General features: G+C 37.8%; 1 pseudogene; it reads right to left on the minus strand.

Moving 5' to 3' along the window:
- Positions 1-3827, minus strand: part of LOC110271997 — a 7802-nt pseudogene extending 3975 nt beyond the window's left edge.

Below are 9274 nucleotides of genomic sequence, written 5' to 3' on the forward strand. Positions count from 1 at the left end.
AGAGGAGTGGGAAAAGAAAACCAATGTTGGTGAACCAGGGGGGAGCCGCCGTCGTTCGTGCCTCCCGCCACCGCCAGCTGCATCGCAATCGTGCCTTGCCTCACCACCGTCGATCTCGTCGCAGTCCACTGCCGCCAGAGCTCATGTCACCGGCGATTGAGCACCATGAAGAACAGGGAGCGCGCTCGATGAGTGAGAAGGGATGGAGGCTGGGTTTTGTCGCTGTATTACTCCATTTCTACCTCTACCATCATCGCAGTTGTTGTTCAGTTGATGGCATTGCCTGGGTCACTGCGGTACAAGCTGCCGTTGATGGAGCTGCTCTGTTCAGTGATTTCTGTGAGTTTTGACATTGAGGTAAGGGTTTTAATTGTGGTTTCTGTCCTTTTTGGATTCTGAGAAGATTTGATGCTACGTGGTTATTATAGTTGATCCACGGAGCTTCTGGCTGCTATCGGAGCTGCTGCCGGGTCAGTTTGGGATTGCGGCTCGTCCGTTTTGCTGTTATCGATTGAGTTTCAGAAATTGTATGATTAAAATAAGAGTAAATACGGTGTCATCTTGCTTCGTTTCTCGCGGTGAGACTATTCGGTTCCATTTATTTTACCGCAATACTTTATTGACAATTATGTTGTAATTTCGTTTAATATCCATTTCGCGTTAATTCTAATTTACGTCAGATAAGTCGTCGTTGCTGTGAACCTTGATTGTCGTTATTGATATTGCCTGGAATCACTGAGGTTGCTGCCGCAAGTTAGGAATAGAAAGAGGACTCTTGACGCGTTAACTTTAAAGGGGTCGACTTTGAGGTAGGGTTTTTCTAAAAGGCCATTTTTATTTTGGAATTGTTATAGATGGATACTGATGTGAGAATTATATACTTTTTAGTGATTGTATAAGTCTTATGTATTGTCTGGTTGGTTTGGATGAATATGAGTATATGTTTGATTGGATTATTGTTGGTTTTGATAAATGGATTGTTGCTGAACTATTTCTTTAAAGTTTTGCAAATGAGTTTAATCGGTTGATAATGATTTGATCTTGAAACGGTTTTCTTGAGATATGAAAATGAGATGACTGTTGGATTTAGCTTGCTTTTGAATTGATTTTGGGTTTTGGACCGTTTAAAAGGATTGTGGAATGGTTTGGTTGGGACCCGAACCGGGTGGCAAAGTTCAAGTTTTAGGGGAGGTGCTGTCGAAATTTCTATAAAAAAATCTTAGACTTTGTTTGAAAAGTTATTTAGAAAGGTTTTGGTTTGAGAAATTGTATTATTTCATTTATTAAGAAAATAGTTATGTTTTCGAGTTTAATTTATTTAAGTAAACTATATGTCTTGAGTTCGACTTATTTAGAAAAGAATTATTTTACCATTTTGAATCACCGAAGGAAAGTATTATGTTCTAATATTGATTTTTAATATAAAAAGGACTTTTGCTTTTGGTTAGACTTAAGGATTTTGTTTAGAGGAGCTTTTAGTGATTTTAAAGGAAATTGGACTTTTGATTGCATAATTGCGTTTGTGACATTTTGGGAGAAGTCAGAGAATTGGTTTTAAGAAGGAACCTGAAAGTGGTTTTGATTTAAATGGATTGGCTCCGTTGCAAGTGAATTGGTTTTGGAATGGGTTGGGACTTATGACTTTATATGATTCGGTTTTATAATAAATTTTGTTTCTATTTACTTAAACCAAGAACCTATGATTTTAAGAGTTCTAATAAATTTTTAAGAAATTGAGATAGGTTGTCCTTCCTTAAAGTCTTGAGACTCTGCTGAGAAATTTCTATTAACAAACTCTATTTTTGGATGACTAATTTTTGGGTCTTTCAAAAGAGATTTTTGATTTGGCCTAGTTGCTGAATCGTCTGAAAATTTTAGAAGGATGTTGTGGAGATATGGCTTTTGAAAGAGGAAGTTTCTTTTGAGAAAGATGGCTTATAAGTTATAAGTGATTTGAGAAATGTGAATTTTTGAAGTTAAGACTGGAATGAATTGATTTTTATTTCTAAGAAAAGAGATTTGAGAAAAAGTGATTTATGACTTGAATGATGATTTTATGAGTTTGATGATGTTGGATAGTGGAAGTACTATTATGTTATGAGCCGGAATGGCTGTATATGATAATGAATTATGACTGATTGTGAAATATGTTATGAGCCGGAATGGCTGTATATGATAATGAATCATGGTTGGTTGTGGAATATGTTATGAGCCGGATGGCTGAGTATGAATATGAATGGTTATTGAATTGATAAAGTGATTGTTGCACTTCTAATTATCTGAGATATGAGTTTCCCTGTGTAGAAGCAGTGGCTAGCCACCACGTGCTCCAGGTTGAGACTTGATACTTTGCTGACCCTATGTCGTAAGTGTGGCCAGACACTGTGAAAGTTCCAGATGAGCTCGTCCCCGTGAATATACACCAGTGAGAGTGTTGGATGTCAATTATGATTATGACTGTGAATAACTCGAGTTGGGGATGCACGACAGAGGGACAGTCTAATGGTTAGCTACCAGGACTTGTCGAGTTGGCTTTATAACCAATAGATGAGACTCATCAGCCACTAGGACATGCATTCATCATTTGCATCTATGTGACATTGTTTGGGTGTTCATATTGTACTTTGTTTGCCTATGTGATTAATTGTGTTTAATTGCTAATTGCTCTACTTGATGTAACTGCTTTTTTGTGCTTGAGCTTCCTACTTGTGTTTGCGACTGAAACTCTGTTGGATTGTGGTGGATTGGTTGCTGTTGGGATCGTTTGGGCCTAGGGCCGTGGTTGATTATGAGATGGACCGATGGTTGGTTTCAGTTTTGTGTTTCTGGTTTAGAAAAGTATGAAAAACTAATCTGGTTCAGCATAGATAAACCTTTTGAAAGGCTTTTGAATTTTTAGAAAATGAACAATTTTCTCTTTCAGAAAAGATTTTAGATATTTTTTTATATAGTAAGCCTTTGTTTTTGAAAAGATACATAAGGCAGTTATTAATCACTGTAATGATTTTATCTTGCGTATCCTATTATAGTAATTCTGCAACCCTAGAGTGAGAATCCTTTCGAGGATGATGTTCTCACTCCTCTACAGGTCTTTTCTTTTTCAAGTTACGGAAGACGAAGTTCAGAAGAGCTTATTTCTTTTCTGATAGACGTTATTTCTTTTCTGATACATGTATTCTTTGTGAGTTTCGTAAGTTGTATTGTATGTATGGATGTATGTTATCTAACAAAAAGTATTCTTGGGATAGTTATACGATTTAAAAAGTTTTAAATAGGCTCATATTTTAGTATTAAATACTTTCAAGGTCGTCGTAACACCAGAACAATCAGAGTAGCGCAGCCGGAAGCGTAAGCTTTGATAGTTAGGGTGTTACATCTCTTTTCTCAACCTCCGTTCTGTCACCCTTTCCCATAACTTCATGGTATGGCTCATGAGCTTGATCCCTTTATAGTTTTCACAACTTTGTATATCCCCCTTATTCTTGTAGATAGGTACCAATGTGCTCTTTCTCCACTCATCAGGCATCTTCTTTGACTTTAAAATTTCATTAAAAAGCTTGGTTAACTAGTTGATGCCTTTTCCTCCAAGGCCCTTCCAAACCTTAATCGGAATACTATCAGGTCCTACTGTCCTGCCATTTTTCATTTGCTTTAGAGCGTCTTTTACCTCGAAGTTTCGAATCCTTCGATAGTAGTCAAAGTTTTGATCTTCTTCTCTTGTACATAACCGACCAAGGCTCGGAAGAATCTTATGTCCTTCATTAAATAAATCGTAGAAATAGCCCTTCCACCTTTCATTAATCTTCTCCTCTTGAGCCAGAACCTCTCCATCCTTATCTTTTATACACTTATCCTAATCCAAATCTCTCGTTCTTCTTTCACGGCTCTTTGCGATTCTATATATACCTTTTTCTCCTTCTTTCATGTCCAAAGACTAGTAGAGACCCTCATATGCTCTTCTTCTTGCTTCACTTACATCCACTTTTGTCTCTTTCTTAGCCGCCTTATATTTTTCTAATTATATGCATTGCGACATAAAGAACACTCTATAAAGCACTCCCTTTTTATCTTTATCTTTTCTTGTATATTCGCATTCTGTAAAACCCGGTTAATTAATGACTAATTAACCCATAAATTATAATTTTTTCTAGAAAATTAAATATGTGATTTTTAGGGCTTAATATAATAGAAGAAATTAAAACGAGAATTTTGATACTAATTTTAAAGAAATCGGCCCAAGATTGGACCGAACGGCCAAACCGGGCCAACCGGACCCATATTGGGCCCTTGGCCCAACCAAGCTCAACCTAAAACCCTCATTCAACACTCTCTCTCCTCCCTTAAACCCAAAAGGCCCAACCAAGCTCAACTTAAAACCCTAAAATAGCACTCTCTCTCCTCTCTTAAACCTTCAAAACGCTGAAATGTGTGAGGAAAGGGGGAAGAATACTCTTCCAAAGTTCTAATTCTCACTTGATCTTCAAACCACCATAACTTTTGATCCGGAGCTCCGATTGCCACACTGTTTGCGGCCACACGTTCACTGCAGCAAGCTCTACAAAACCCACTACTTTATTCTTGAGGTAAGCCACGATTTTAGTTCAGTTTTCTCAGCTCTTAAATTCAAATTTTTGGGTAAAAAGTGTTGAGATTTTGGGCTCTTTGATGTTATAGTATCCAACTAGCTTGAAGGAGATGCTTAATATTGTCTCCTTGATCATTGGGTGTGGTAAGATTCTCAATCTTAGTGGAATTTCTTAGTTTATGATGTTTGGATATTGAGTTATTGTGTTTGGATGTGATAATTGTGGCTTAGGTAGTGTGTATGTGAATATTGAAGCTTGATTGAAGTCTTGGAGAGCTTGGAATAAACTTTTGTGTGCTAAAAATCTGTTCTTGGAGGTTGATGAATCCACATTTTATGGTGTTTATTTTCTCTATGTGGGTGGATTTCATAAACTTTTCTTGCATTTATCCATTGAAATAGCATAGTTTCATAATTTCTCCCTAAATTGTGCTTGAAAGTTAAAAAAAAATGCTTTTTAAGCTTTATAATTGCTAAATTTTATTCACTTTAATTCCATTTGATGTCTTGATGTATTTGTTGAGTAATTCCAGGCTTACAAGGTAAGTATGGATTGAAGAAGTAGAAGGAAAGCATGCAAAATGGGAGAATTCAAGAAATGAAGGATTTGTAAAGCTGGCAGTCCTGACCTCTCGGTACTAAAGTGATCATAACTTGAGCTACAATGGTCCAAATGAGGCGGTTCCAGCAACATTGGAAAGCTAACGTCCGGGACTTCAAATTGATATATAATTTGCTATAGTGGCCATAAGTCTAAGTGTGCGTATGCATACAACTTGTGCGTACGCACAAGTCAGAAAATAGCAAGTGTGCAGACACACACATCTGTGCGTCTGCACAGGTCCTAGCACGTGAGATCATTAACTGCAAACCGCTGGGAGAGATTTCTGGGCCTCCAAAACCCAATCTAACTCATTTCTGAAGCTATTTCAAGCCAAATTAAAGAGGGATGAAGGGGGGAGCACTTAGGTTTAGGTTTTTACATGTTTTTATTAGTTTTTTAGAGAGAGAAGCTCCCCATTCTCTCTAGAATTAGGGTTTTTACATGATATTGATTGTATATATTGATGGTTGATTGGAAATAATATTGTTAGAAATTGGGATGAGGAAGGATATATGACATGATATTGTGTTTGAAATTGAGTTATTTGATTAAGATGGGTTAAAATGGTGGGATGGTGGTTTGTGAATTTGACAAAAATGTTAACATATGAGTTGAAGGGGCTTGAGGTTGATTTTTGGTATGTTTTGGTTGGTTTTGAAAAATGTTGAAATTGGTTTGTTTTGAAAATGAAACTTTGTGGTTTTGTATGAAAATGTGGTTTTTGGGCTTACTTTGACAGGGTATAACTTGGTCTCCGGATACCCGATTTGTGTCAAACTTGTTTAGAAAAAAAATTGGATCTGAGATATTTATGCCGTTTGAAGAACGGATGAAAAATGATTTGAAACGAAAAAGTTATGCCCATCGGAAGATTGGCAAGTCGTGCTCTCATGCGCACGCGTGGCCGACGCGCATGCGTCAATCTCAAATTTTTGCCCCATCACGCGTGTGCCTAGCCGACATGTACGCGTCGATGTGTGGATGCAAGTGCCTAGTAGAAATTCCAGAGAGTTGCACTGGTATTGTTCTGGTTTTGTGCGAGGAGCACAAAACGTACCCACGCGTACGCGTGGCTGACGCGCACGCGTCACTTGGTCTCTCTGCTTCCCATGCATGCGCATGGGCGACGCTCACACATCACTCTACGTTTTCAGCATCCACACGTGCGCATAGGCGACACACACGCATGACACCATTTTCATCAAAAAATAATTTTGAGTTTTCAAAGCCAAATTTCAGACTTCTAAGCCTCCGTTTTCACCCCTTATGTCCTAAATCCTTGTGATATGCCTAGCAATGGGAAGGAGCTAGGAAATGTGGTCACTTGTGAATAAAGTAAGGGGAGAATTAATGATGAATGATGATCAAAGATAATTGTATGAGATACGGAGGATGGTGGTGGAAGTGCTTTATATGCCATGAGCTGAATGGCTGTAATTATTAATAAATTGGCTGGTTATGGATTGTATTATGAGCCGAATGGCTAAGTTATTACCGAATTATGGCTGAGCTATTATTGAATTATGGCTGAGTATGATTGCATATATGCTTGTTGAATGGAAAGTGAATGTTGCACTTCCACTATCTGAGATACGAGTTTCCCTGGGTGAAAGCAGTGGCTAGCCACCATGTGTTCCAGGTGGAGACTCGATACTCTGCTGACCCTATGTCGTAAGTGTGGTGGTGCACGAAATTGTGATCTCAATGGCGCCAAAAACTTGGTACGCACGATTGTAATCTCAACTCCTTTTCACAACTCCGCACAACTAACCAGCAAGTGCACTGGGTCGTCCAAGTAATAAACCTTACGTGAGTAAGGGTCGATCCCACGGAGATTATTGGCTTGAAGCAAGCTATGGTCATCTTGCAAATCTCAGTCAGGCAGATTCAAATGGTTATGAGGTTTTGATAATTAAAATATAAATAAAATAAGATAGAGATACTTATGTAATTCATTGGTGGGAATTTCAGATAAGCGTATAGAGATGCTTTGCTCCTTCTGAATCTCTACTTTCCTACTGCCTTCATTCAATCATTCATACTCCTTTCCATGGCAAGCTGTATGTTGGGGGATCACCGTTGTCAATGGCTACCGTCCGTCCTCTCAGTGAAAATGGTCCAAGTGCGCTGTCACCGCACGACTAATCATCTGTCGGTTCTCACTCATGTTGGAATAGGATCCATTGATCCTTTTGCGTCTGTCACTACGCCCAACACTCGCGAGTTTGAAACTCGTCACAGTCATCCCTTCCTAGATCCTACTCGGAATACTACAGACAAGGTTTAGACTTTTCGGATCTCAGGAATGCTGCCAATAATTCTAGCCTATACCATGAAGACTCTGATCGTGAACTAGGAGGCTAAGAGATATGCATTCAAGCTTGTTTTCATGTAGAACGGAAGTGTTTGTCAGGCACGCATTCATAAGTGAGAATGGTGATGAGTGTCACTTGATCATCACATTCATCATGTTCTTGTGTGCGAATGAATATCTTAGAATAAGAATAAGCTTGAGTTGAATAGAAAAACAATAGTACTTTGCATTAATTTATGAGGAATAGCAGAGCTCCACACCTTAATCTATGGGGTGTAGAAACTCCACCGTTGAAAATACATAAGTTAAAGGTCTAGGCATGGCTGAATGGCCATCCCCCTAAATGTGATCAATGGTCTTAGTTTCGAAATATGAAAACTGGATGTCTACTTTCCAACGCAATTGAGAGCGCACCAATTGGGTTTCTGTAGCTCCAGAAAATCAATTTCGAGTGCAGGGAGGTCAGAATCCAACAGCATCTGCAGTCCTTTTTCAGCCTCTGAATCAGATTCTTACTCAGGTCCCTCAATTTCAGCCAGAAAATACCTGAAATCATAGAAAAACACACAAACGCATAGTAAAGTCCAAAATGTGATTTTTGCATAAAAACTAATAAAAACATAGTAAAAACTAACTAAATTATACTAAAAACTACCTAAAAATAATGCCAAAAAGCGTATAAATTATCCGCTCATCACAACACCAAACTTAAATTGTTGCTTGTCCCCAAGCAATTGAAAATCAAATAGGATAAAAAAGAAGAGAATATACTATAAATTCCAAAATATAGATGAAACTTAGCTCCAATTAGATGAGCGGGACTAGTAGCTTTTTGCCTTTGAACAGTTTTGGCATCTCACTTTATCCTTTAAAGTTCAGAATGATTGGCTTCTATAGGAACTCAGAATTTAGATAGTGTTATTGATTCTCCTAGTTTAGTATGTTGATTCTTGAACACAGCTACTTTATGAGTCTTGGTCATGGCCCTAAGCACTTTGTTTTCTAGTATTACCACCGGATACATAAATGCCACAGACACATAACTGGGTGAACCTTTTCAGATTATGACTCAGCTTTGCTAGAGTCCCCAATTAGAGGTGTCCAGGGTTCTTAAGCACACTCTTTTTGCTTTGGATCACGACTTTAACCGCTCAGTCTCAAGTTTTTCACTTGACACCTTCACGCCACAAGCACATGGTTAGGGACAGCTTGGTTTAGCCGCTTAGGCCAGGATTGTATTCCTTTAGGCCCTCCTATCCATTAATTCTCAAAGCCTTGGATCCTTTTACCCTTGCCTTTTGGTTTAAAGGGTTATTGGCTTTTTGCTCTTGCCTTTTAGTTTAAAGAGCTCTTGGCTTTTTCTGCTTGCTTTTTCTTTTCTTTCTTCTTTTTCTTTTATTTTCACCATTTTTTTTCGCAAGCCTTGTTATTCACTGCTTTTTCTTGCTTCAAGAATCAATTTTATGATTTTTTAGATTATCAATAACATTTCTGCTTTTTCATCATTCTTTCAAGAGCCAACAATTTTAACATTCATAAACAATAATTTCAAAAAAATATGCACTGTTCAAGCATTCATTCAGAAAACAAAAAGTATTGCCACCACATCAAAATAATTAAACTAATTTCAAGGATGAATTCGAAATAATGTACTTCTTGTTCTTTTGTGTTTAAAACATTTTTCATTTAAGAAAGGTAATGGATTCATAGGGCATTCATAGCTTTAAGACATAGACACTAGATACTAATGATCATATAATGAAGACACAAA

The sequence above is a fragment of the Arachis ipaensis genome, chromosome B05 (assembly GCF_000816755.2).
Source record: "Arachis ipaensis cultivar K30076 chromosome B05, Araip1.1, whole genome shotgun sequence".
Taxonomy (NCBI): domain Eukaryota; kingdom Viridiplantae; phylum Streptophyta; class Magnoliopsida; order Fabales; family Fabaceae; genus Arachis; species Arachis ipaensis.